Source organism: Dysidea avara, chromosome 1 (genome assembly GCF_963678975.1).
Source record: "Dysidea avara chromosome 1, odDysAvar1.4, whole genome shotgun sequence".
NCBI lineage: Eukaryota > Metazoa > Porifera > Demospongiae > Dictyoceratida > Dysideidae > Dysidea > Dysidea avara.
Genome location: NC_089272.1, coordinates 30,206,084 through 30,232,527, shown reverse-complemented (window position 1 = coordinate 30,232,527; position 26,444 = coordinate 30,206,084). Strand labels below are relative to the sequence as shown.

At 37.0% G+C, this 26,444-nt stretch overlaps 1 long non-coding RNA gene across 1 annotated transcript; it reads right to left on the bottom strand.

Annotated features, from left to right (window-relative positions):
• Positions 1-24,801: 24,801 nt before the first annotated feature.
• LOC136261252 (uncharacterized) lies at positions 24,802-26,444 on the bottom strand. The gene is made up of 3 exons (XR_010703825.1): positions 26,203-26,444; positions 26,037-26,158; positions 24,802-25,156 (listed from the first exon to the last, which is right to left on the bottom strand). It is a non-coding gene; the product is annotated as an uncharacterized lncRNA (long non-coding RNA).

The window sequence follows — 26,444 nt, the reverse complement described above, 5'->3', positions numbered from 1 at the left end:
GTAGTTTCATTTTTTGTGTGTGTTGCTGTAACTAGTCCCCCCCCCCCCCCCCCCCCCCCCCCATCCTTCTTGTGGGCATTCTATTGCCTTCTCTGTGGTAGTGTGTGTCTGAGGACTCACTCACTCACTTAATTAGCTATAGTTATTTTTGTATACATTGTCATTTTTTTGTTTGTTTGTTTGTTTGTTTGTTCATCACCAATGATGGTTTCTCTCTCATTGTACAAAAAGTGTGGTGGTATTGAGGGTCAGATGGCAACAGGTGCCAACTGTCCAAACTAATTACTGTTAATTACTTAACTACTGTACATGTTAACAACATACAAAAACACAAACTTAGCTCATAAATGATTAAAATTTACAGGGCAGGAGAACTTACAACAGGGACACAAGTAATGGAGGGACAGGAGGGTACAATTATTGTTTACATTAAAATGCTTGACAAAATGATTCCAAAAATAAGTTTTTAATTGTCTTTTGATTTGCTGAATAGGGAGAGAGGTATTAATTACTAGGAGAGAATTCCATAATCTGGGTAATATGTAAAAGTAGAAGTTATTCATCAATTTGGTATATAGAAGAATACTTGTGATGAAGTTTAGAACCACATGATCTGGTAGGATTGTTACTAAAAGATATGAAATTGAGTATGTTGAAGCTATTATTAGTGAACTTAAGTGATTTAATAAAAACAAAATGTCGGCAAGTCGTATACATAGTAGCATTCCAAGCTTGATCAAACGAGATTTTGTAGTGTGAAGTGTAGTCATTAAGAATAAACTTAGTGACTCTCCACTGTATACACTCAAGTAATTTTAAAGAATGTCTTTAATAAGGTGAAGCCTCCAAAGAGGTGAACAATATAGTAAACAAGATTGCACTATGGATGTATAGTATCTTTTAGTTGTAATGCAGTTACTACTAGAGTACTTAACTGTCTGTGGAGTTAGCCAAGAGTTTTGAGGGCTTTAGCAATGATGTATTCAAAATGACAACTCCACTTCAAATCAGATGAAAAGAAGACTCCGAGGTCTTTGTGGGAAGTGGAAGGTGATATTGTGGAGTTGTTGATGTGATAAGATGTACACTGACTAGGATTAAATTGTAAAAATACACACTTGGATAAATTAAGTAGTAGATTGTCTCTTATACTCCAAGAAAAAACAGAATCAATGTCCTCTTGACTCTTGTAGGTGAAGAACATCCACAATGTCCTTAATTCTTTTGTAGCACTTGGTGTCATCAGCGAATAGAAATGCTTGAGCAAACTTGATGACAGATGGGAGATCATTTATATATATTAAAAATGACCCCAGAATGCTACCTTGTACTGTAGTACCCCAGAAATGACTGGTAAAAACCTGAGCACTGACCATTAACAAGTACACACTGAGACCTACTGTATGTATACTTGAGGTAGCCAGCAAACCATTGCCACAAGGAGTCAGCAACACCAATAGAGTGAAGCTTAACCGACAGTTCATTGTGAGGGACACAGTCAATTGCCTTACGAAAGTCCAAATAAATTGTGTCCACTTCATCAGGACTAGAGACAAGATCATGGAAATATATTAGTAACTGTTGAAGCGTAGGTTTTGATTCTTGAAAGCCAAATTGGCGGTGTGAGATGTTGCTGGAAATGTGCTTGAACAGTTGGTTGTAGATCAGTCGTTCCAGAACTTTAGAGGTGATGCACAATAGGGATATGAGACAGTAGTTGCTTATAAAAGTTTTGTCACCAAACTTGAAGACAGGCACAATGGAATAAATTTTCCATTCAGCTGGAATTTCATGGTTGTGTACATTTAGAGAAAACAAGTGGTGCAACGGTGAGCTAAGGCCGGAGCAGAGCACTGCAGGATTTTGGGACCAATGTCGTCGATGCCTGCTGCTTTCTTCAGGTGGAGTGAGATCAGTGATTCATAGACCTCAGCAACAGAAAATTTGATTGTAGTGATAGGGTTTTGATGTGTGGAAAGATCTTCAATGCTGGGTAGAATAAATGGGCTACGAGTAAAGACGGAGTGAAAGTACTTGTTAAAGAGGTTGGCTTTGTCGAGGTCACATTCAGCTTTGTTGGTATCAGAAAACATACAGGTAGGTAAATGATTGGATTTCGACAAACTCTTGAGATGGTGAAACAGTTTAGGATCTCTAGAAGTAGCAAAATTGTGAATGAGTTGAGATTCATAGTTGACCTATGCATCTTGGATTTGTTGTTGTAGAGTGGCTTCAGCTTCTGTTAAATGTTGTGTTATGCACATTGCACTGAGACTGGGAATTCTTTCTTACTTTTCTTCTTAGCGTATTGAGGCGATTGATGTTATGACATATTGAAGGAGTGAACCACTTTGGGTACTCATGGATATGTAGATTTACCTTATAATTAGGAATGAATAGTGCCATCTGGCATGGCAGTGGATATATGAAGTTTGATAATGGCCCAGACTTCGTCAACATCAGAGGAATTGTAGCAGGCTGTAAAGTCACAGCTTGACAAGTGGATACTAAGACCACTATAATTAGCTTTGGAAAAAAGCCTCAAATTAACGAACCAAGCTTACTGACCATTTACTTCTCTATCTTATAACCAAGATTTACACATTTATCATGTCACGTGATAAATGTCACGTGATAAGGCAGTAGTTAAACATGTGATAACTTAAGGCTGTGCACACAAAGTAATATAATATGCATATGTAATATTATTATAGCTATCTTTAAAATTTGTGACATCTGTACTTCATGCAATGTTATATTGCTGTGGAGAGGCTTACAGTGACATCCATTCGATTCACCCAATCATCTGTGTTGAAGTTTGTAAAACAGTGATTAAATTTTCCTTGTAACTGCACTCCAGGAACTGTTTTTCATCCTGATGTTTTAGATTTTCCAATTTTTCCTCATCTCAAGGAGTCTCTTATATCCTGGCTATTGAACGCTCTGTTAACCCAATGATTGTTGTATTATGTCAGTCTCTGTTATCGACTGACTTTCAGGATGCACCAGGTGTTGTTTTTGATGCACTTTCTGCTGCTAAGACATCAGTTTCTAACATTCATTCATCTACTTTTAAGAGTAAGGCTTGTAGCAGTTCATGTTCCTTTCATGTTGATTATTGGAATTCTACTCTCAAATCATTGACTGTATACAAAATAAATTTCAGGATATAGTTATCCTAGAACAAGAATTCCTCCTGTGGAAAAACCCGATGTATGGTTTACCTGAAAAGCAAATTTCTTTCTTATTGCAAGCCTGTTGTGACACCTTACCAACACCTGGCTCACTGGAATATAATCATTAGTCCAGTATATACCCTTTGTCACTCTACTCAGCCTACAATCAACCATGTTTTAACTGGTTGTCCCAATTGTACTTAATTGATCAAGGGAGATACATTTGATGTCATTGCTCCATTTTGCAGGTTTTTGTTCACAACTTTAAAAAAGCATTTACCACCTTTTTATTTATAGGCTTTACATGTACACTGATCTTTCTGGTTACCAGGTGACCCTGCACCTCATATCATATCTACTCTAAGCAGACCTGATCTTGTGCTAGTTTCTGCTGAACCTTCAACATGGTGGATTTTCAGTTGATCTTGTGACAGTTGAAGTTGGCTGTCTCAGCCAGTGACTGTTAAACTTAGCAGTGTATGCCATCTCCTCTTCATACAGGATGATTGCAGGCTTCAGCATCATGGGATGTGGTTGATATGTTGAACTTTTGATATAATTGCTGCCAAGGCTCCAGTTATATTATTACTTTTTTAGTAACTTGGTGGCCCTGAGACTAGACTCCTGGCCCATTGTAGTTGTATTGTATGTACATATAATTTATGATGTTATCATCACTTTATTTCATGGGTAATACGTAACTGTAACTAAATAGTTTTAAAGTAATTGCAATAAGAAACGAGTTACTTTTTAAAAAGTAATTATCCCAACTTGAACACTGCCTACACCTCCCCTGTACACAATATTGATCCTTTGTAGAGTGGCACATGAGATTAGTAGAGTCACTAGAGTGGCATTGTGCAAAACATTGTGTCATTTTAAATACAATTCTGAAACTTTCCACACAAATTGCACTCCTTATGACATTTATTTTTTGATATAATAAATATTATAGTGCCAACACAGTTTAGTGCATGACCTTTACAACCATCTTTGCATTGGAAATTCATCCTTTTTACCTTTTTCTCTCTGAGACATTATTTTACATGGTTAAAACATAGTTTCAAATTAATGGTCTTGCTTAAAGTAACAACCTATAACTTTTATTTGAAGTCAATAGGTCAGTGATTTTGTTTCAAATTAAAGTTATGACCGTTTATATTATCCATGAAATTATAGGTAAGTCATACTATTGGAGTGGAATGAGCTATTTACTTTAAAAAAAGTCCAAGTTTTTTCTTAGGTCAACACCTTTAATTTGAAACCATGTTTTAATGAACAGTGTAAAAAATTAATACAGAAATGGTGTGAATTTGCAATGTAAAAATGGCTGTAAATCTCACCAAAGGTCAAACCTGCAGTGGCACTATATCAAAAAAATAAATTTCTTGAGGGGTGTAATTTGTGTGGAAAGTTTCATGATTTTATCACAAATTGCACGAAATGCCCATTTTTTTTGCATCATGGCGCTCTACTAGATTACAGTCGCTACAGACAACTGGAGTACTTCTGGCTCCCCTTTAGACTGGTCCAAATATCATGACCTTAAAAGACAATGCCAAAGAGAATGTCGTCAAGCGTTCAATAATTACATCTCTTCCCTGATAGACCCTAATAGCAGCAAAGTTACCAAAAGATTATGGTCATTCATCAAAAGTAGAAAACAAGATAATACTGGAATTGGCCTTCTTATCCACCAAGGAACTACGTTTACTGATTCTAAGGACAAAGCTAATGTGCTGGCTGATTACTTTTCATCTGTTTTCACATGCAACAACACTTCCCACTTACCTGAGGTAAATGACATCCCTTTGCCTAGAATATCACCATTAACAGTCCATGTTGAAGGAGTGGCCCAATTAGTAACTAACATCCAACCACACAAAGCTAGTAGAACAGACAATTTACCTGCTCATTTCCTCAAGGAAGCTGCATTGCTTCTGTTTAACAATTGTTTTCCAAACATCATTAGACCAAGGTCACTTACCAAATATTTGGCGAACTGCTGCAGTCGTTCCGATATATAAAAAAGGAAGTAAAACTGAGCCAAGCGATTACAGACCGGTATCCCTTACTTGTATTTGTTCCAAAATTCTATAACACATTGTTTATTCTGCCATATCCAAACACTTAGAACACCACCAAACGCTTTGTGATGAACAGCATGACTTTGTAAGAGAAGAAGTTGTGAAACTCAATTGATTTCCACAGAGAATGATTTTGCTGAATGTCTGAATCAAAGGGGACAATGCGACATCCTTCTACTAGATTTCAGTAAGGCTTTTGATACAGTTTCTCACTCGCTCCTGTATCACAAGCTAGCACATTACAGAGTACAAGGATAACTACTATCTTGGTTAAAATCATTTCTGAGTCACAGATCACAATACGTTATTCTAGATAACCACAAAAGTTATACCACCTAGGTCCTTTCTGGTGTACCTCAAGGCACGGTTCTTGCCCCTCTATTGTTTTTGGTTTATATTAATGACCTACCTTTTTCCATCCACAATTAGATCAAACTGTATGCAGATGATGTATTGTTGTATTCTTGAATAACATCAATTGCTGACTGCTTAAGCTTACAACAGGACTTAGACCTACTTGCTCAATGGGCCAACAGATGGAAGATGACATTCAATATTCTGAAATGTGATTTCCTGAGAGTAACAAACAAACACAATCCTATCTTGCACACATATTATATTGAAAATTCTCCCATTATTTAAGGAAGTTCCATCTGCCAAATATCTAGGGGTCACCATCGACAACAAACTTACCTTCAATGACCATATCCAAACAATCACCAATAAAGCTAACCAAATCAATGCCTTTATTTACAGAAACCTGCGCCACTGTCCAAGCACTGTGAAATGTAACTGCTACAGAAGTATGGTCAGGCTAGTGCTTGAATATGCATCATCTGTATGGGATCCCCATACCTTTAATAATATTAAAAGAATTGAAGCAGTACAGAGAAGAGCGGCCAGATTTTGCCTAAATGAGTTTTCAAGTTACTCTAGTGTTACTAACATGCTAAGCACACTTAACTTACCTCCTTTACAACAAAGAAGAGAGAGAGCTAAACTTATAATGATGTATAAAATTATTAATGATCTTATTGATATCCCCAAAGATACTTACCCCTAATGATTCGCGATTAAGAAAAGGATACTACAGGCAACTGACGACAAACATTGACTCGTATAAATTTTCCTTTTCCCCCTCTGTGATTAAACTTTGGAACCCCCTTCCCCCCTATATAGTTAATTCCCCTTCCCTGGATAATTTTTGTAACAACTTAAGTAATTATATCTGTGCGTTATAATCATTTGTGATTTCTGCACAGTACAAACAAATAATAATAATAATACCGAATACCAACAGTACCAGTCAGTGATGACAATGTGCTTAGAATTGTGAAGCTCTAGCATTTATACCTGTCCTATGTGCAGGGCCGATTTCACTTTCTGTATAAAACTCCTGTACAGTAATGTCCTACCGTGCAAGTGACACAGTTTTATTTTCTACGGTACATTATGTTTTACTTGAAGAGGTAAATTAACTTAAGGTACGTATGTCAGCAAATGTTTGCAGAATTTATTAACATGCCCAGGTTGATTGTTTTGCTACTCTACCTCTTAGTCAATGATATTGCAAAGAAAAGTAAGACCAAATTAAATATACCTTAAAATAATATCCAAATTGCAGACAGCAAAAATGTGACCGAATTTGAGAAAACAAGGCTTCCACACACATCCAATTTTCTGACTTTAACCAACTGTAACCTGACTACTCAGTAAGCTATTGACCTACAATTTTTACACATTTTTCCATAGCATTGTACAATTCCAGGTCAAACATTGAAACTAATGGCATGCTCCTACTTTGAGTTATGGTGATTCAGTCATAAAAGTGGATGTGTGTGGAAGCCTTGTTTTGTCAAATTCGGTCACAAATAGTGAATTTGTGCACAATATATTTTAAGCCATACCTATTCCCAGGTTCAGGTTGCAAGTTCAAATCAAGCTTATGGCATAGGGTTTACTTTCTTTTATATACATACTTTTTTGTACACACTTAATCGTTTTGCTCATACTACATTCATAGTAGCTTTACAGCACATAATTATTATGGTGTATACCCTTGCATATTTCAAGGGGTAGTCACCTCCATACCACCAATTGATGCGCCTGCGACCGGGATCAAGATTTAATCAAGCGATCAAGTGGTATTTTTGCACTGAATCAAGCGATCAAGGCGTTCGGAAAAGTGGCGATCAAGCACCCTTGGAAAGCTAACTTTGGGAAACACGAGAATTTACTAAGCTTTTACGAGAATCAAGGCTCTTAAATAGATGAAATCAAGTGATCAAGGCAATATTCTAGCAGTGCTGTGGAATCACCTACCTTAAACACATTTAAACAATGTATTAATTGTAGCTAAGTACAATCACTATAATTTATTCTTAATTTAATCTGTTGTACTATATACTCCATATGGAAGTTTCTGTACAGTAAACAAATAATAATAATAATAATATTTTGGCGATCAAACTTTTTGATCCCGGTCGCGAGCGCATCAATTGGCGGTACGGAAGTGATTACCCCTTGTATTTGTTTGTTTGCACGTGTTCTATTACAGTACGTAAGTACCTATCTTTTATAAGTGACGGAATGTCTGGGTAATGGAATGTGTGTTGAATTAATTATTTTTGCTACTTACCCCATCCCCGTGCCCAAGAGTACACTTCAGGGCTGCCCACAGGGTGGGGCAACTGGGGGAAAGGGGCCCCTTGAATACCTGTTTAAAAGATCGATATACTCTAATAGAGCAGTCACAGCATTCTTCAGAGGAACAGTCAGTGTAGCAAGCTATGTATTTAGTTATAAATCAGGAGATATGGTTGGTGAGGGGCAGCTATTGTCATCGTCAACATGTACTCTAATGACCTTTTTTTTTTTGGTCTTTGACTTACAGTTATAGGCTGAAGTTGTGATTCAGAGTGGAACCCTCCTTGCCTCTGGGGCCCCTCTTTAACTCTAGATCTTTGCCCTGGGCCCCCTAATTTCTCTGGGCGGCCCTGATACACTTTATGTTGATAATAAATAATAATAATAATAATAAAATGTTGATGTTATAATTGTATATTGTAGCTATGTGAATAATCCATGCTATTGTTTTCCTTTCCTCACTGCATCTGCCTACATGCTGCTCCATCCTCTGATTTATCAGAACGTATAGGCAGTGTCACAATGTTCATTATTTATAGCCTTGTGTACACTGTATATGTACTTGGCTGCATAGTAAGCTCCTGAAGCAGTCATTTAGATTGTGATTTACCTTTTTTTTAAAATTCTAAATAAACACTATTTTAATTATTTTATATAGTGCATGCTAAATTTAAAAACGTTACGAATTATTTCTTTATAAAAATAGTGCACAGGTGAATTTATCCCTCCCTCCTAGCATACTCTTTCTACTCTTGCAAAAAATAATGTTGAAAATAATGGATGATCTTTTAAATCTTTTATTAAGTACTTGTTATTAATTCAGTGGTTTACATTGTATCATTGGGTATGTGTCTTCATGTATATATGCAGTAGAAAAGATTAATTATCTTGGAGTTTACCTGAACAATAAACTTTCATAGCATGATCACATTGACTACGTATGCAACAAAGCGAATTGATTACTTGGTTTCCTAAGACGAAATCTACATTCCTAGCTGTCATAAATACTTCAAAGAATATGCCTACAAACAATTTCTGCTGCCACCTATCAAATATTGTTGTGCCATCTGGGACCCACGCCACCAAACTGACATGTCTAAATTCGAACTAATTCAACATCAAGCTGCTCATTTTGTCTTAAATAAGCCTTGAAACAGACACCACCGTGACAGTATCACAAAAATGTTAACTGGCCATCTTTTCAAGAATGTAGAAAGCAAGCACACCTCATCCTATTGTACAAGATTGTTATTCATTTACATATTACTTGTCCCAAATCGCTGTCTACCATCATTAAATCAAACTGCTACCCAAGCCCATCACATCAGAAATGTAATCATATACAATCTTCAGTAAACACGTATCTCTATTCATTCCTACCCAGAACTATTCCCCAATGGAACAATCTACCATAGACCTTGAAACATTTAATAAACAATTAACAACTCCTACTTTGTAATTGTATCTTAGCACTCACTGTAATTTAGTATTTATTGTAATCTAGCACTTACTGTAATTTAGCACTCATTGTAACCTAGCACCTATTGTAGCATAGCACTTATTGTAACTTAGCACTAATCATTATTGTAACTTAAACTAGGCACTTACGTGTACATGATGTGTACATTAGAATTAAAACCTTGGGTGATTGCTAATTTATTAAGGTATGATTAAATATATGGAGCTATTTTTTTTTAATTTCTGTCCTGTAGGTACCAGAAGTTTGTGTGACTGTGTAAGCTCAATTGTCAATGTTTCAATGAAATCTTTCACCATTTCATTATTCTTAAAAATAATTCCCAGATGTCTCTCTCTCTCATTGTGTTAAATTTGGCTAACTATACTTCTCTAATTATTCCGCCAACATGGAAGTAGTTTTTTTTATTCTAGTCCCAAAAATTATCAATAAAATTATAATTATTGATGGCTAATGCTCTTGATCTGTTTGTTTACATGTATGTATGTATAAGTGACATCAGCATTTTGTGGACTGGTTGAAGCGTGTAATTCAAGAAGAAATCCCAAAACTAACTGGTGAGACCATAGAAAAGAAGTGGCTAAGTTCTCGGAAGGTCACGAAGGTAAATAACTGCAATACCAGGCATATGCCATGAGAAAGCAACAGTTGGTTTCAACAAAAGGCAAAAGCAGGTAACACATTTAAGCTGAGAGGTTTACCAGAGGATTACACAGAAATGTCTTTAGCTCATACCAACAACAACATGAATGATGGAGGAGGAAACTAAACTAATAATTATCCTAAATGTCTATGAGCTAATAAGTGTACAAAACAATCTGATCCTTTAACAAAACAACTTGATAATTCACAAAAGAACTCGATACAGACACATTTAGGTCGTACTTATTTACTTAATAATGTAATTGTACATTAGCGTGTTACCCCTAAGGGTTTTGCTAATCAATAAATAAATAAATAAGTGAGGTAACAGCCATGCATGTGCACCAGAAAATAAATTAATATTAGTCTGGGATTTTTCCTGTGATGGATAAAGTGTACATATAGCTTTTAGCCAGTTGCTGCTTTAGAATTTTGCTACATATAGCTTTGATTAGTAATTTTTGAGAAAATCACAATCTTTTAAATATTTAGGCAGATGCTATTGTTATTGTTATTGTTGTATCTAAAAGAGCTCGGAGGGAATTGCACTCTTGATGCAATGTGTATAAGGTTTCAGCTAGTGCATGTACTTCTAGTACGTAGAACAGAGAAGAAAGGCTATCTGAAAGTCTGTGTGGTTTTTAGAAAGGTTGTTAGAAACTGTATACATAGATGCAATGAGGTTTATTCATACAGCAAATTATGTAGTGAATCAATACTGAACATAATAACTCAGATTACTATCACTGAAAAGGCTTACGATTCAGTAAATACCATTAAGGGCAGCAAGAAGTCAGTTTGGTGGGGCTATGTGACTATTTACAGTAGCTTCTTACATAGTGACACAGCAGATCAGTTAACAAGTTAACTTTTGGCATCGGTATTATTATCATGGCATCTGTTAATTGTGTTGGCATAAATCACATTTTAATCGAGTACTATTGTATAAGCTACGTAAATGGTGATTTTCTAGTGGTCATGGAGTTGAGAGCTAGTCACTGTCAGGTTGAAACAATTGTGAAAAAATGAGGGCATTATGAAACAGCATCCCCAATGGTCGGAAAGCTAGAGTACTGAGTGGGTATGTAAGTCTACTGTATTTGCATGTTGCCAGAGTACAGGTATACATCAGGTCACACACTGAGTCCAAGTTTATATTCCTGCTTACATTCAACAGTGTTGTGGTGTCAAGATTATGATCTTTGCATTTGCAGGCTTTATAGCCTTCTAGTGAGTCCTTAGTATATAGTATCAGTAAAAATTACAATGGATGATGGGGTGGTACATACCTGCGGCAATGCCTGGGTCTGTGTTTTGCATGCGAAGAGCATAATACTAACACCAAAAAAGTATATTGCTAAGAGGTAAGAACTTAAGAGCTGCCAAAGGTGGTACATTGATACAGCAACATATAATCAGTACATCATGATAGCGAGATACTTGAAATGACATTGTTGGAAACTTCATTGCCTACTTTCTATTGGGATTGTATTTACCGGGAAACTGAAATGAAATAAGTGTGTACATGTGCGTGTACAAGTACTGTCAGTGTAAAAGAATGGATCAAGACTCCACCATCAAGTTCAGCAGAACTAGATGCATCATTCTATGCACACAGCTGACGTGCAGCTATGTAATATTTTGTAATTAATATCTCAGCCACACTTTAGATTAGAAGTCTTTTGTCAATCGCAACAGATTACAATTCATGTAGTTATTGTAGCGTACAGCTGTTAAAATATGTATACATACATATTTGCATTTGTACATAGTGTGATGTGCATATACGTACACACCATATCATAATAATTATGGATATTTCACATACTGTACACATTGCACATAGCCAGACTAATGTGTTTAGTCATTAGTTCGATTACTAAGTGTACACTCTATTCCAATAGTAAGCCGTTAAGCCAAACTGTCAAGTTGTCAAGTATTAGATATGTTAAAAGGTTTTAAGTTGCTCTTTATTTGGTATGGTGTTCCATTCGGTTAGGTGCATGGAACATTGTAGCTACAGGTTTTCTCTGATATACATTCCTGAACTGACAACTGCACATTTTGGTTAACATTATGGCTTCAACAACCATAAAATAGTGGCCTGATTTTATGACTTGACATTAATGATTTCAGTATACTTGATACTGCCAATAAATTAAAGTGACAGTGACTGCATGGATTCCACTAAGTACATTTTGCGTGATTGTATTGGTAACCACATATCTGGCCACACAACTGGCTTCAAAGAGTAGTTCTCATATGAACAGCGGTCAGGTGCAACACAAGTAGATCATAGTAAATAGTCACATTATGATAGTGTGTATGCACATGTGTGTAATGGTTACAAGCATGTGGCTCAGTTCAACAAAACTATATTTGTACGGAGTGGAACATGGAAAAGATGATTACCACTGCTGCAGGCTGGGCCAATAAATTATTCTCAAGTACTTAATGGAGCCATTATATTCTCAAACACTTAATGGAACCATTAAGTCTAAACTTGTGGCTAATGGGTAAACAAGTAAACTGAAACATTAAGGCTTCTAAATAATTTGTGTACACATTACAGCATTTGTGGTTGATATTGAAATTTACTTTGCACAGTTTTATGGTTTGTGTAGCAGAGTATGTCATATTGTGTAAGCTCTTCACATTGGAATGAGCATATTGCTGTCATCAAAACTGTGATACTGCCACACACGTGCCAGCGCTTACAGATTCTGTAACATAAGTGTTCCCTCTATTGATGGCCTACCATGTATGTGTATGTGTATACAGTGGATATGCATTTTGATTGTTGGCTTGTTAGCTATAGCACTTACCACACACCTAAGGAAGTTTTATGCTCCCCAGTTGTATAACAAAACTTTATACACAACAGTATGTCTATGGTATGCGGCTAATTGAATGTTTACCACATCTACAATAACATACATAGCTAGCCACTACAACTGAATGTATACATGTACACTCACCAAATAGGCAAATACACAGATTAGCATACTGGTATGTACGCACAGTCAGGTGTACATCGATGAGAGGAGTAAATTATGAATTTAAGAATTTGACCTATGTACAGTTATAAGTTCCACTAAGCTCTTGTTTTTCTGCTAGTTGCTATACTAGTTGAGGACGAAACGTGGGTGGTGACTGATGATTCGCTTCATTTGCCTTCCCACACACTGGGATATTATTACACATGGGCTACATATAGATAAACCATCAAAATCCGATAATTGTATCAGCTGCAAATAACATGATGTGATTATTAAGGGCAGCTGCATCTTAAAATGAATAACCTTAACATTGCAATTATTAAGCATACTTATCACTATTCAGGTGTGACCTGAATTTGGCAACAACAGCTGAAGACAGTATTATGGCTATATGTAATCACAGGACTAGAGTTCTAGTACAGGACTAGCTACAGGTAGTCACTAACCAAGAGCCCTTGTAACTGCAAGTGCTGTAGCTACAGTTAGAAAGTATAGTTGGCCATGGTGACACTTCTGAAAACCCTCAAATGGCTGGCTACACTCACTGCCTGAATACTCAGACATGTGCAGTCGGTAGCTACTATGTACATGTTGTACCAGCTACGTATGTTTACAAAACTAATGCAGAATCACTCCAAGTCTATATGAGTTGACAGTATCCAAAGCACTCCATACCCAGCAGGCTTTGATAGAAGGAGCCTGTATGTTTTTGATGTTGGAGTGTTTGCTTGATGAGTAACAGTGTGATGAGTCATGGCTGTAAATCACAATGCTAGTATTTAGTGGCTAGCTACATTATAATAATTGCTCATATGTACCACATAGACAATTCTTCCACAGTATACAGTTAACCACTCTTCTGTACACTATTCTTGTCATTCCTCAGTGTTGCCAGTATTTAATACAAATGTTGATAGTAACATATAATTCACACTGTTGACATTGGTAGTATACTGGCTTAACAAACATTGTTGTGGTAAGCCTACACTAGAGAGTAGTTTACAACCAATACCTGATATTTTTGACATGTGTGGGGGTGAAAGTTACTGAAGTGATTCATTCTAATTCAATCAGAATCCATAGCAATAATATTATTAACTTATCATAACCACTAAGATGCCAGTATTACTAAAGGTTACATAATGTACTGTCAGGTGTGTTCATGCAGCTGAACTGAAATTACCATAGATTGTTGTTATTTATTTTCTGAACATCACACGCACACACACACACAAACATATGAACATAATGTCCATAGTCCTACAAATGGTAGCTACGTACATCACAGCACAGTGCTTGAGTGTGGACAGCAGTAATTTTGTGGTGTGTAACAAAGTAACTAGCTAAGGAATGATTATATACTGTTTACCCAATAAAGAATGCATATAAGGTTTCGTTTATAACCTTTGTTCAAGGAAATAATTAAACAGTAAATCCCCATTCCTTCTGTGTTGCATGCTCAGGTAGTTGTTATTACGTATGTTATGGATGGTTGACTGTGACATTCACATGATAGGGTAGTGTGTACTTTAAATGATGTACATACACAGATCCCCACACTGTAAAAATTGAAGTGTCCCCTGGACACCGAAATGTCCCAACACAGACACAATTATCACCAGTGGTGTTCGTATGGGACATTTTGGTGGGACTTCAGTTTTACATTGCACTGACACCATTTAATAACAACATACAGTATCAACTACGTACTTTGTATAACTATGGGATGGGCTTTTAAGTATTTACCTTGCTACAAGTAAACCTGCAGTGTAGCATTAAATGCTCATGATGTAACATGCCATCACGATGGCATGTATTACACTATATCACACTAAAGGATCAATGTAGCTTGCCCACAAAGAGACATGTCATGCTTCAAATACTGTACTATGATACATGTACATACATACATACATACACACGCACGCACACACGCACACATTCGTACGTACATACATACATACACTATGTCATCGTTACTTATATGTTCATACTGTTAGTGGTGATCTGTGTAAAGTACCAACACAGGAGATTCAGCAATGAATATCACAGTCATAACTTATTTTATTATGCAGCAACACTACTCAAGAGTATATTCCGCCCTGTTATTGTTGATAGAAGACATAGCTATGTACGTACAAACATAATAAAAATTGATGAAATGTTTTCAGTCGTGTTTGAACAGACTGATGACTGAGTGTGACCAGTGTAATAGGCAGAGACAATTCATTTACATGTACTTGTACAAAACAAAGAATGTTACATGACCACGTCGATCATGTCAGTAGTGATGCATAACAACTCACATGTCCTGGGTGGCACGTGTTACTGTAGCTCATGTTGCTCATACAGTTCACATCAAATTCCCAAGCTACCTAGCTACAGGCTATAGTTGTGCACTTGTCAATTTCATACCCCACCTCCCCCCACCCCCGGGGAGGGGTGAGGGAATACAGGGGATTTGACAAATCGTGGTGTCAAATTCCCCCACTACTGGGGCAAAATCGGCTGTCAAATCCCCACTATGTCCCCACCCCCATAGTAGGGGATTTGACAACACCTCAAGGATGACCAAGCGCATATTTCATGCATACGACTAGTGCCCTGTAGCTAGTAAAATTATAGCAAGTGCGATTGTATTGTTTAGAAATGCAACTACCGAAAATCTATCAGTAAATTGGACAACTGTCAATTGCCCCAGGGGTGGGGACAAGAAGCAATGTCAAATCCCCACCTGGGGTGTGGGGACGCCTAGGGGTGGTGGGGTGGGGCATGAAATTGACAAGTGCATTATGTATAGCTAATGTCATACGGGTACACAGTTGAGGTCCTGGTGAGCTGCACTGAAGAGTGGCTAGATAACAGTGCACATGCTTAGCAACTCATTTATATTGTGTGGGAAGAGGTGTGGGATCATAATTATGGTATTCATATGTCACAGGCGCAATGATTATAATACACTGAGGACAATTACCTTGCGCACTTCCTGATCACCTGATCTTGTAGCGCGCCGCTTATAATCTCCAATCGATAAGTGGCTGCGTGGAAAGGGTCTGGCCACGCGAGATTAGATATGACATAAAAACGCATGCACATACTAGAGTCCGGCTTTGTAGAACGCAGAAATGTCTCTCGAGAGAAGAGCAGGCTGTGCTGTCCTCCTACTCTTGCTGATAGGATGCTGTAATGGTGAAGGTAATCAGTTTTTCTTTAGGCACATTTTACCTTGTGACGAATGTCCAATACCTGAGCTGTTTGATACGTCATTCGGAGACAATTCTTTCATGTGTGTACGTTGGACGGTGCGTTTCAGAAGGTGCGTTCATCTGTTAGATACACGATGGTGCGACACATGCACCTCTAGAACTGATAGGTGAACAGGCTTCTTCGAAAGGGTGATAGCGACGAACAATTGATCTAGCTAATCAAGTTTTGTGGTGGACGATAATTACTCAGCTTGAAAATTCAAATTGTACTGTGAACCCTGGCAGCTATACAACTGCTGAATTTGCTAGTCAGTTCTGATAGGGTTCAGGACGGGCACCTCGAGCTTTTAACTATGTACTGGAAACTAGCTACCCTCCAACTGTACACAAGTTAGCTACATGTAGCTACATGGCCACTAGATACAGTACATGTAAAACTGGTCACGCGAGGCCTGAGTTAAAATAATGGACACACATCTTTAGTAGCAGCCAGCTAGCAAAAATAAGTATTGCTTGTTGGATTTCAGTACTGCATGCTTATTATCTTCTTCCAACTCTTTCTGGTGTTCTTCAACCATCCTCTGCTACCAAATTGTTCTCAAGCTAGTGCTGATTAGTCAATCATTAATCGTCAAAAAGATACAGCAAGTTAACATACAATAAGGCCACACCAAGTCAAACCTTAGTTTCTGGTCACCCGCCCGCATGGTAAACCTGGAACCCTAGTTTATGAGGACTATTATTAATATTACAGGTGCTTAAGTGCATGTGACCCAGCAAGACACTTATTTTTTACTGCAAAAGATCGAGATACTCTAATAGACCAGTCAGGGATTCCAATAGAGCAGTCACACTACTCTTAACTCTAATATTAGGTATATATGCCACACTAATAAAATGTTTCTAACTATAGCTAGTTTTGTCCTTGATTATATAGCTGTTCAGATTATAACTGTTACTAATGCTTCTGTAACCAAAGTAATTTCAGTAGCATTAACTACTAGCCCATGCAGATGGGCCATAGCTTTAACTTTATAATTCAAATGTAGTCCTCTAATGATTAGTCTAGTAACTTCAAATTCCTTATCACTGAACACTACAGGGGTATGGAAAGCTGGCAACATTCGGTGAGCTTAATTAAACTTAAAACTTTTCCATAACTAAAATTAGATTGGCAAGTAGAAACCCTTATAGTTTAAACATTCCCAGATGATCACTAAAAAACACTAGTCTGGAGCACTCAATGACTCAAAACTTTGACAGTTACTTTTCTCAAGGCTTACTGAATAGAAGGCTGGAAACGCATAGCTAGTGGGCTAAGACTTCACATTTGAATGAAGAATTTCTGATGTGAAAATAGAAGTTAAATTTCATTTTGGATCATGATCATTTGAACAACTTAGCTATAAGTCATAGTAATACTTTCCTGACATAGCTAATGAGACATTTATTTCACCTGGAAAGCATAAGTAGCTACATGAGCAAAACATTTCCTATAGTATATTCTCAATAAATAAATAAATATACTTAAATGCTATACATCAGTGTATAGCTAGCCATGATCCATCAACAACTTTCCTAGTGCATTTTTTGCCGAAGCACAACTACTTATGTTGTTGGTTAAGTTTGACTAAAAACAAAATCAATATGAATTTGCTAAATTGAGCAAATAATAATACCATACGGTATATTGTCACAGTAGCGAATCTATAGTCCTGAAGTCCTGATCATCCGCCCGCCCGCATCCATTTGTATGCTTGGGAGTGACCAGAAACTAAGGTATGACTTGGAGTGGCCTAAGTTAACATACAACTCTTCAGTAAGCATAGCAATGTCCATGCAGTCTATTTATAGATTGCACACACATTGATTGACTAGTCTGTTTATTGTTTCTGCAGGAATTCATAAGCCCGTAGGGCAAGGAGTATACAACGACCAAATAGCGAAATCTAAATTAACGTAGGCGATCCACTGTCATAGCAACCCTGCATCTAATAATAGTAACCATCTATTTATTCGATATACCGTATAGTCTACAGGTATATTTGTTTTCTTTGCGCGAGAATGGCAGATAAAGAGCCCTGTACGTCTTCTCAGGTGAAACGGCCCTCCTCTCAGATAGATGCTCCTAAGAGACCAAGGGTTACGTGAATGCGGTTGAAATAATTCCGTATAAGGCAATTTTATTTATAGTAAAGCTCGTTGCCATGCCACTACTCCTACGTTAATTTAGATTATCCATTTTGCACTATCGGTACGGTCGTTGTATACTCCTCGCCCTATGGGCTTATGAACTCCTGGTTTCTGTAAAGGTAAATGCTGAATATTCTTTTTTTATTATTTCACACTTGAGTATACTGCTTTATATTATTTGACACTCAGATTCTGTAGGTAGCTAATCTTCACTTCAACTAGCATTGGTACCTGTCCTATGTGCAAGTCTACTTTCTCTTTCTGCATTGAACAAAACTCCTCAATGTACAGTACTGTCCTATCATGCAAATAACATGATTTTCTACATTTTTACTTAAAAAGGTAAATTTGTACTGTAGCTACATATTAACTTCAGCAAATGTTTGCAGAATTTATTCACCTGCCCAGGTTTATTGTTTTGGTACCTCATAGAAAGTAATATAAATGCATATTAAAATAATATTCAACTTATCATCTGATCCATATGCAGACCACAACATTATTTACCTCCAAAACCTTCCCTCAATTCCTATTTGGATTGGAGGAGATTTAAATCTCCCTAACATAGAATGGTCTACAAGCTCAGTAACAGACAATTGCTACCCAATAACACTTTGTAATCAGATTTTGGTACTTGTCATAGCTTTTCTCAGATAGTTCAGAGTCCTGCAAGAAATAACAACATACTAGACGTCTTTCTCATGTGACAAATCATTCTCAACCATTGAATCCTGTGAGGTAATACTTGACAATAAAGTTACCATGAATTCACATCTCTTACTGCAATATACTCATCTACACCAAGAAAAGGTATATCATTGCACAGTGAAGACTTTGAACCTATCAATAACTACATATTCCAATTCGTTGATATGTTCTTCAATACCTATGACCACAATACTCCCATTAATGTACTCAAGCTCTGGGATGAATATGAAACTCTATACAAATCATGTATGATATGATCCCACAGAGAAAGTCTAGTACTGATAATCATCCACCCTGGCTCACCCGTAACATTAAATGGCTGTCAAGAAGAAAACAGCATAGATGTAACAAAAACCCGCAGAAAAACTCAAGCGAAGACTGGTCAGCTTAATATAACCTAAAGAACGAAATTCAAAGACTTTTTTGTAGTTCCCCCTACAATTACATCATATCTCTTCTTGATAATCCTAACAAATGTACTTGAGGTATTTCAAAAATATGAAAAAGAACATTCTTAGACTATTAACACACACTGACAGTGAAACTAAAGCTAACGCATTAAATGACCAATTTGTATCAGTCTTTACTATTGAAGATCATATTCCCCTTCCATGTATTACTGGCAACCCATCTCCAGACATCTCATAACTGACAGTCGAAGTTGATGGTGTCTTCAACCTATTATCACAAATCAATCCCAACAAAGCATCTGGACTAGATGGGATTCCCCCTGGATTACTGAAGAAGCTGCAAGACAGCATATTATTAATGTCTCCACAGCTTACTTATATTTTTCAAGTCTCGCTTGACCAAGGTGAACTCCCCCAAGACTGGAAATCAGCACTGAAAATTACACAAAACATGAAAGGGATCAGAACAAATCCAGCTTTATAGCTACCTCCGGACCCATACCACTAACCAGCACCTGTAGCAAGACACTAGAACACATCATTTATTCCATTATTTTCTCTGACTTGGACAAATATAATGTCTTAAGCAAGACCCAACATGGCTTTCACGCAGGTCGATTGTGTGACACACAATTACCTGTACATACTTGGAGCTTCAGGTAGTTTTGACGCAAGAACTTACTTGATTTTGTGAAAGCTTTTGACAAGGTTTCCCACAGAAAACTGTGTGACAAACTTTCACAGAAGTTAATGGCAAACTGCTATGTTGGATACTTGACAGGTCAATCACAGTTTTCCTTGAAGGCAAATCAAGCAATTCATATCCTATTCTTTCTGGAGTACCTCAAGGCTCTGTACTAGCACCTCTATACTACTTCTCATTTACGTCAATGACATTACTAAATCCATTACAAGTACCATTGGACTTTATGCAGATGATGTATATATAGAGGGATACTGACACCACATACCTTCAAAATGATCTTCTCACTTCGGAAAATCAGGCAAACACATGTAAAATGGTACTAAACCCTACTAAATGTGTACACCTAGCTAAACCCTACTAAATGTGTACACCTAGCTAAACCCTACTAAATGTGTACACCTAGCTAAACCGTACTAAATGTGTACACCTAGCTAAACCGTACTAAATGTGTACACCTAGCTATAACAAGGAAAAAGAACTACATGAAATATTGTTGCCACATTTATGGCCAAGGAATTCAGCAAAATAAATAAGCAAAGTACCTATAAGAATTATAATTGACAAACATCTAACATGGAAAGAACACATCAATGAAATATGTAGTAAAGCCATTAAAACAAAACATTTTTACAGTGAAATCTTTTTTAGGTGCCCTAGATCAGATATGCCATATAGAAAAGGTGTAATACCGCAATAGAGTTCAGCTCAATTTGTTATAAATGATTTTTCCTATTACAGCAGTGTAACTAACATGTTAGAACAACGTAAGTAGCCATCACTTGAACAAAGAAAATATTTAAACCCACAATATTATATATATATATACATGGACTGGCTGAGACTTCTATAACTTTCACACCCCATTCATTGACTACCCCATGGACACAATTAACATTTTTCAATTCTTTTTCTAGAGCTGAATCCTGTCTGAACTCATTTTTACCCTCAAACATCAAATTATGGAACAAATTACCCCAATCAGTAGTTGATATGAACAAGTTATCTGCTCACCTCTTTCCCACAAACTGTATAATTACATTCTCATCCTGTGAGTTTTACACAGTAATAATAAATAAACTCGCTGACAGCGAAAACGTGCGAATTTGAGCATATGTGTTTATAGCCATACCTATTCCCAGATTCAGGTTGCAAGTTCAAATCATTGCAGGCTTGTGGCATACAGTAGGTTTTTCTTTCTTTTTATTATAAACATAGCTATCTGGTTGATGCATCCCTACCAACGCCAGCTACTGTAACAAGAGCTTTCTTGTATAATTATGGTGGTTGGCTGATTATTACATGTTTAAAGTTCTCTTTGTGGATTTTGATGTTTTTCAAAACTGGGTTTTCAACTGACAATGACTGTATTTAGTTACAATACTATTTTCCATTTTCAGCCATGTGGGGGTGGAGCAGGGTTTGACAAGGAGAGTACACCGTAGTAGATATGTAGCTATATAAATTAGGGGGGAGAAGGGGCTATTAAAAAATTATGTTTTGGTTTTGTGTACAAAATCATAGTGATAACTGTACCTCTTTTGTGTAGCACTTGATCATTTTACATTCATAGTAAATTTACAGCACATTGCATGGGCAAGCATAGATATACGTACTATTAGATATTTGTTTGTCTGCAGCGTGTTCTATTAAGGATTGCTTACCTACATTAAAAATTGAGTAACCTAGGTGCCGGAATGTGTGTTGAGTTAATTTTCCTACTTACCCCATCCCTCGTACCCAAGAGTGCACTTTATGATGATGCTATATTGTGTTATTGTAGATGAATAATCCGTTTTATTTTTCTCTTTGTCACTGCATCTGCTTGCTCTTTGTCACTGCATCTGCTCAGATGCTACATAGCTTTATCCTCTGAGTTATCAGAATGTAGGCAGTGAAAGAATTTTAATTATTTATAGTCTTGTGTACACTATAGTTAACTCTCCTGAAGTAGTCAATTCAACACCAGACACTGTAGGGCTAAATCAAAATATATTATCTTTGTCTTTACATTTTAAATAGCGTACAGGTGAATTTACCCCTCCCTCCTAGTGTACTCTCTGTACTCTAAATAATGGATGATCCCTAAAAATCTTTGAAGTACCTCCTACACATTTGCATTTGTACATACTTGGCGATGTATATGCTATGTGCATGTACATACACACCATATATGGATATTCATTACACTACTGATACTGACTATGATACTGTACACATTGCACATAGCCAGACTAATGTGTTTAGTCATTAGTTCGATTACTAAGTGTACATTCTATTCCAATAGTAAACTGTTAAGCCAAACTGTCAAGCTGTCAAGTATTAGGTATGTTAAAAGGTTTTAAGTTGCTCTTTATTTGGTATGGTGTTCCATTCAGTTAGGTGCATGGAACATTGTAGCTACAGGTTTTCTCTGATATACATACCTGAACTGACAACTGCATGTTTTGGTTAACAATATGGCTTCAACAACCATTAAAATAGTGGCCTGATTTTATGACCTGACATTAATGATTTCAGTTTACTTGATACTGCCAATAAATTAAAGTGACAGGAACTGCATGGATTCCACTAAGTACATTTTCCATGATTGTATTGGTAACCACATATCTGGCCACACAACTGGCTTCAAAGAGTAGTTCTCATATGAACAACAGTCAGGTACAACACAAGTAGATCATAGTATATAGTCACATTATGATAGACAGTGTGTATGTACATGTGTGTAATGGTTACAAGCATGTGGCTCAGTTCAATAGAACTATATTTGTACGCAGTGGAACATGAAAAAGATGATTACCACTGCTGCAGGCTGGGCCAATAAATGGAGCCATTATATTCTCAAACACTTAATGGAACCATTAAGTCTAAACTTGTGGCTAATGGGTAAACAAGTAAACTGAAACATTAAGGCTTCTAAATAATTTGTGTACACATTACAGCATTTGTGGTTGATATTGAAATTTACTTGTACAGTTTTATGGTTTATGTAGCAGAGTATGTCATATTGTGTAAGCTCTTCACATTGGAATGAGCATATTGCTGTCATCAAAACTGTGATACTGCCACACGTATGCTAGTGCTTACAGCTTCTGTAACATAAGTTTACCCTCTATTGATGGCCTACCATGTATGCATATACAGTGCATACCGTTATGTATGTATTTTGATTATTGGCTACAACACTGACCACACACCTAAGGAAATTTGATGCTCCCCAGCAGTATAGCAAAACTTTATAGACAACAGTGTGTCTATGGTATATATGCGGCTAATTGAATGTTTACCACATCTACAATAACACACATAGCTAGCCACTACAACTGAATGTATACATGTACACTCACCAAATAGGCAAATACAAGATTAGCATACTGGTATGTACGCACAGTCAGGTGTACATCAATGGGAGGAGCATATGGGGAATTTAAGAATATGAATTGTGTACAGTTATAAGTTCCACTAAGCTCTTGTTTTTTGCTAATTGACTCAAGTAAGGATGAAATGTGGGTGGTGACTGATGATTCACTCCATTTGCCTTCCCACACACTGGGATACTATTACACATGGGTTACATATAGATAAACTATCAAAATCTGATAATTGTTTCAGCTGCAAGTAACATGATGCGGTTATTAAGGGCAGCTACAACTTAAAATCAATAACCTTAACATTGCAATGATTAAACATACTTACATAATGGATCACTATTCAGGTGTGTCTTGCATTTGGCAACAACAGCTGAAGACAGTATATGTACTGACAGGACTAGAGTTCTAGTACAGGACTAGCTACAGGTAGTCACAAACCAAGAGCCCTTGTAACTGCAAGTGCTGTAGCTACAGTTAGAAAGTATAGTTGGCCATGGTGACACTTTCTGAAAACCCTCAAATGGCTGGCTACACTCACTGCCTGAATACTCGGACATGTACAGTCGGTAGCTACTATGAGCATGTTGTACCAACTATGTTTACAAAATTAATGCAGAATCACTCAAAGTCTATATGAGTTGACAGTATCCAAAGCACTCCATACCAGGCAGGCTTTGATAGAAGGAGCCTATATGTTTTTGATGTTGGGGTGTTTGCTTGATGAGTAACAGTGTGATGAGTCATGGCTGTACATCACAATGCTAGTATTTAGTGGCTAGGTAAGCTACATTATAATAATTGCTTATTATGTACCACGTAGACGTTTCTTCCACTGTGTTCAGTTAACTGCTCTTCTGTACACTATTCTTGTCATTCCTCAGTGTTGCCTGTATTTAATACAAATGTTGATAGTAACATTAATTCACACATCATAACTGTTGACATTGGTAGTACACTGGCTTGTTGTGGTAAGCCTACACTAGAGAGTAGTTTACAACAATACCTGATATTGTTTGACATGTGTGGGGTGAAAGTCACTGAAGTGATTCATTTTAATTCAATCAGAATCCATAGTAATAATATTATTAACTTATCATAACCACTAAGATGCCAGTATTACTAAAGGTTACATAATGTACTGTCAGATGCGTACATGCAGCTGAACTGAAATTACCACAGATTGTTGTTATTTATTTTCTGAACATCACACACACACACACACACACACAGACTCACAAACATATGAACATAATGTCCATAGTCCTACAAATGGTAGTTATGTACATTAGAGCACAGTGCTTGAGTGTGGACAGCAGTAATTTTGTGGTGTGTAACAAAGTAACTAGCTAAGGAATGATTATATACTGTTTACCCAATAAAGAATGCATATAAGGTTTCGTTTATAACCTTTGTTCAAGGAAATAATTAAACAGTAAATCTCCATTCCTTCTGTGTTACATGTTCAGGTACATAGTTGTTATTATCTTGGGTGACCAGTTGACAGTGACATTCATAGGGTAAGACCAATTTCCTGTGTACTTTAATAAAATTAATGATGTACATACACAGATCACCACACTGAAGTGTCCCCAGGACACCAAAATGTCCCAATACAGACACAATTATCACCAGTGGTGTCCATATTGGGACATTTTGGTGTCCTGTGGACACATCAGTTTTACAGTGCACTGACAGCATTTAATAACAACATACAGTATCAACTACACACTTTGTATAACTATGGGATGGATTTTTAAGTATGTAGCTATGTACAAGTAAACTTGCAGTGTAGCATTAAAAGCTCATGATGTAACAATGCAATAAAATGCCATCACGATGGCATGTATCACACTATAGGGATCGATGTAGCTTGCCCACAAAGAAACATGTCATACTTCAAATACTGCACTATGATACATGTATATACATACAGTAGCTATGTTCGTACGAATGTAATAACAAATTGATGAAATGTTTTCAGTCATGTTTGAGCAGATGACTGAGTGTGACCAGTGTAATAGGCAGAGATAATTCATTTACATGTACTTGTACAAAACAAAGAATGTTACATGACCTCGTCCATCATGTCAGTAGTCATTCATAACAACTCACACGTCCTGAGTGGCAGTGTTACTGCAGTTCCTGTTGCGCTTCATTTTATGATCAGTGACTATGCATACAGACCAAATCAAATTCCCAAACTACCTACAGACATGTACAGCTACGTAGCTATGGAATGTTATACCGGCACACAGTTATTAGGTCCTGGTGAGCTGCACTGAAGAGTGGCTAGGTAACAGTGCACATGCTTAGCAACGTATTCATATTATGTGGGACGAGGTGTGGGATCATAATTATGGTATTCACATGTCACAGCACCATAGTACATGTATACTGGGACATACTGAGGGCAATTACCTTTCGTACTTCCTGATCATATGACATAAAAGCGCATGCGCATATCCAGCTTTGTAGACCGTAGAAATGTTTCCAGAGAGAAGAGCAGGCTGTGCTGTCCTCCTACTCTTGCTGATAGGATGCTGTAATGGGGAAGGTAATCAGTTTTTCTTTAGGCACATTTTACCTTGTGACGAATGTCCAATACCTGAGCTGTTTGGTCATTCGGAGACGATCCTTTCATGTGTGTACGTTGGACGGTGCGTTTCAGAAGGCACGTTCATCTGTTAGATACACAATGATGCGACACACCTCTAGAACTGATAGGTGAACATGGTTCTTCGAAAGGGTGATAGCGACGAGCAATTGATCTAGCTAATCAAGTTTTGCGGTGGACGATAATTACTCAGCTTGAGAATTCAAATTCAA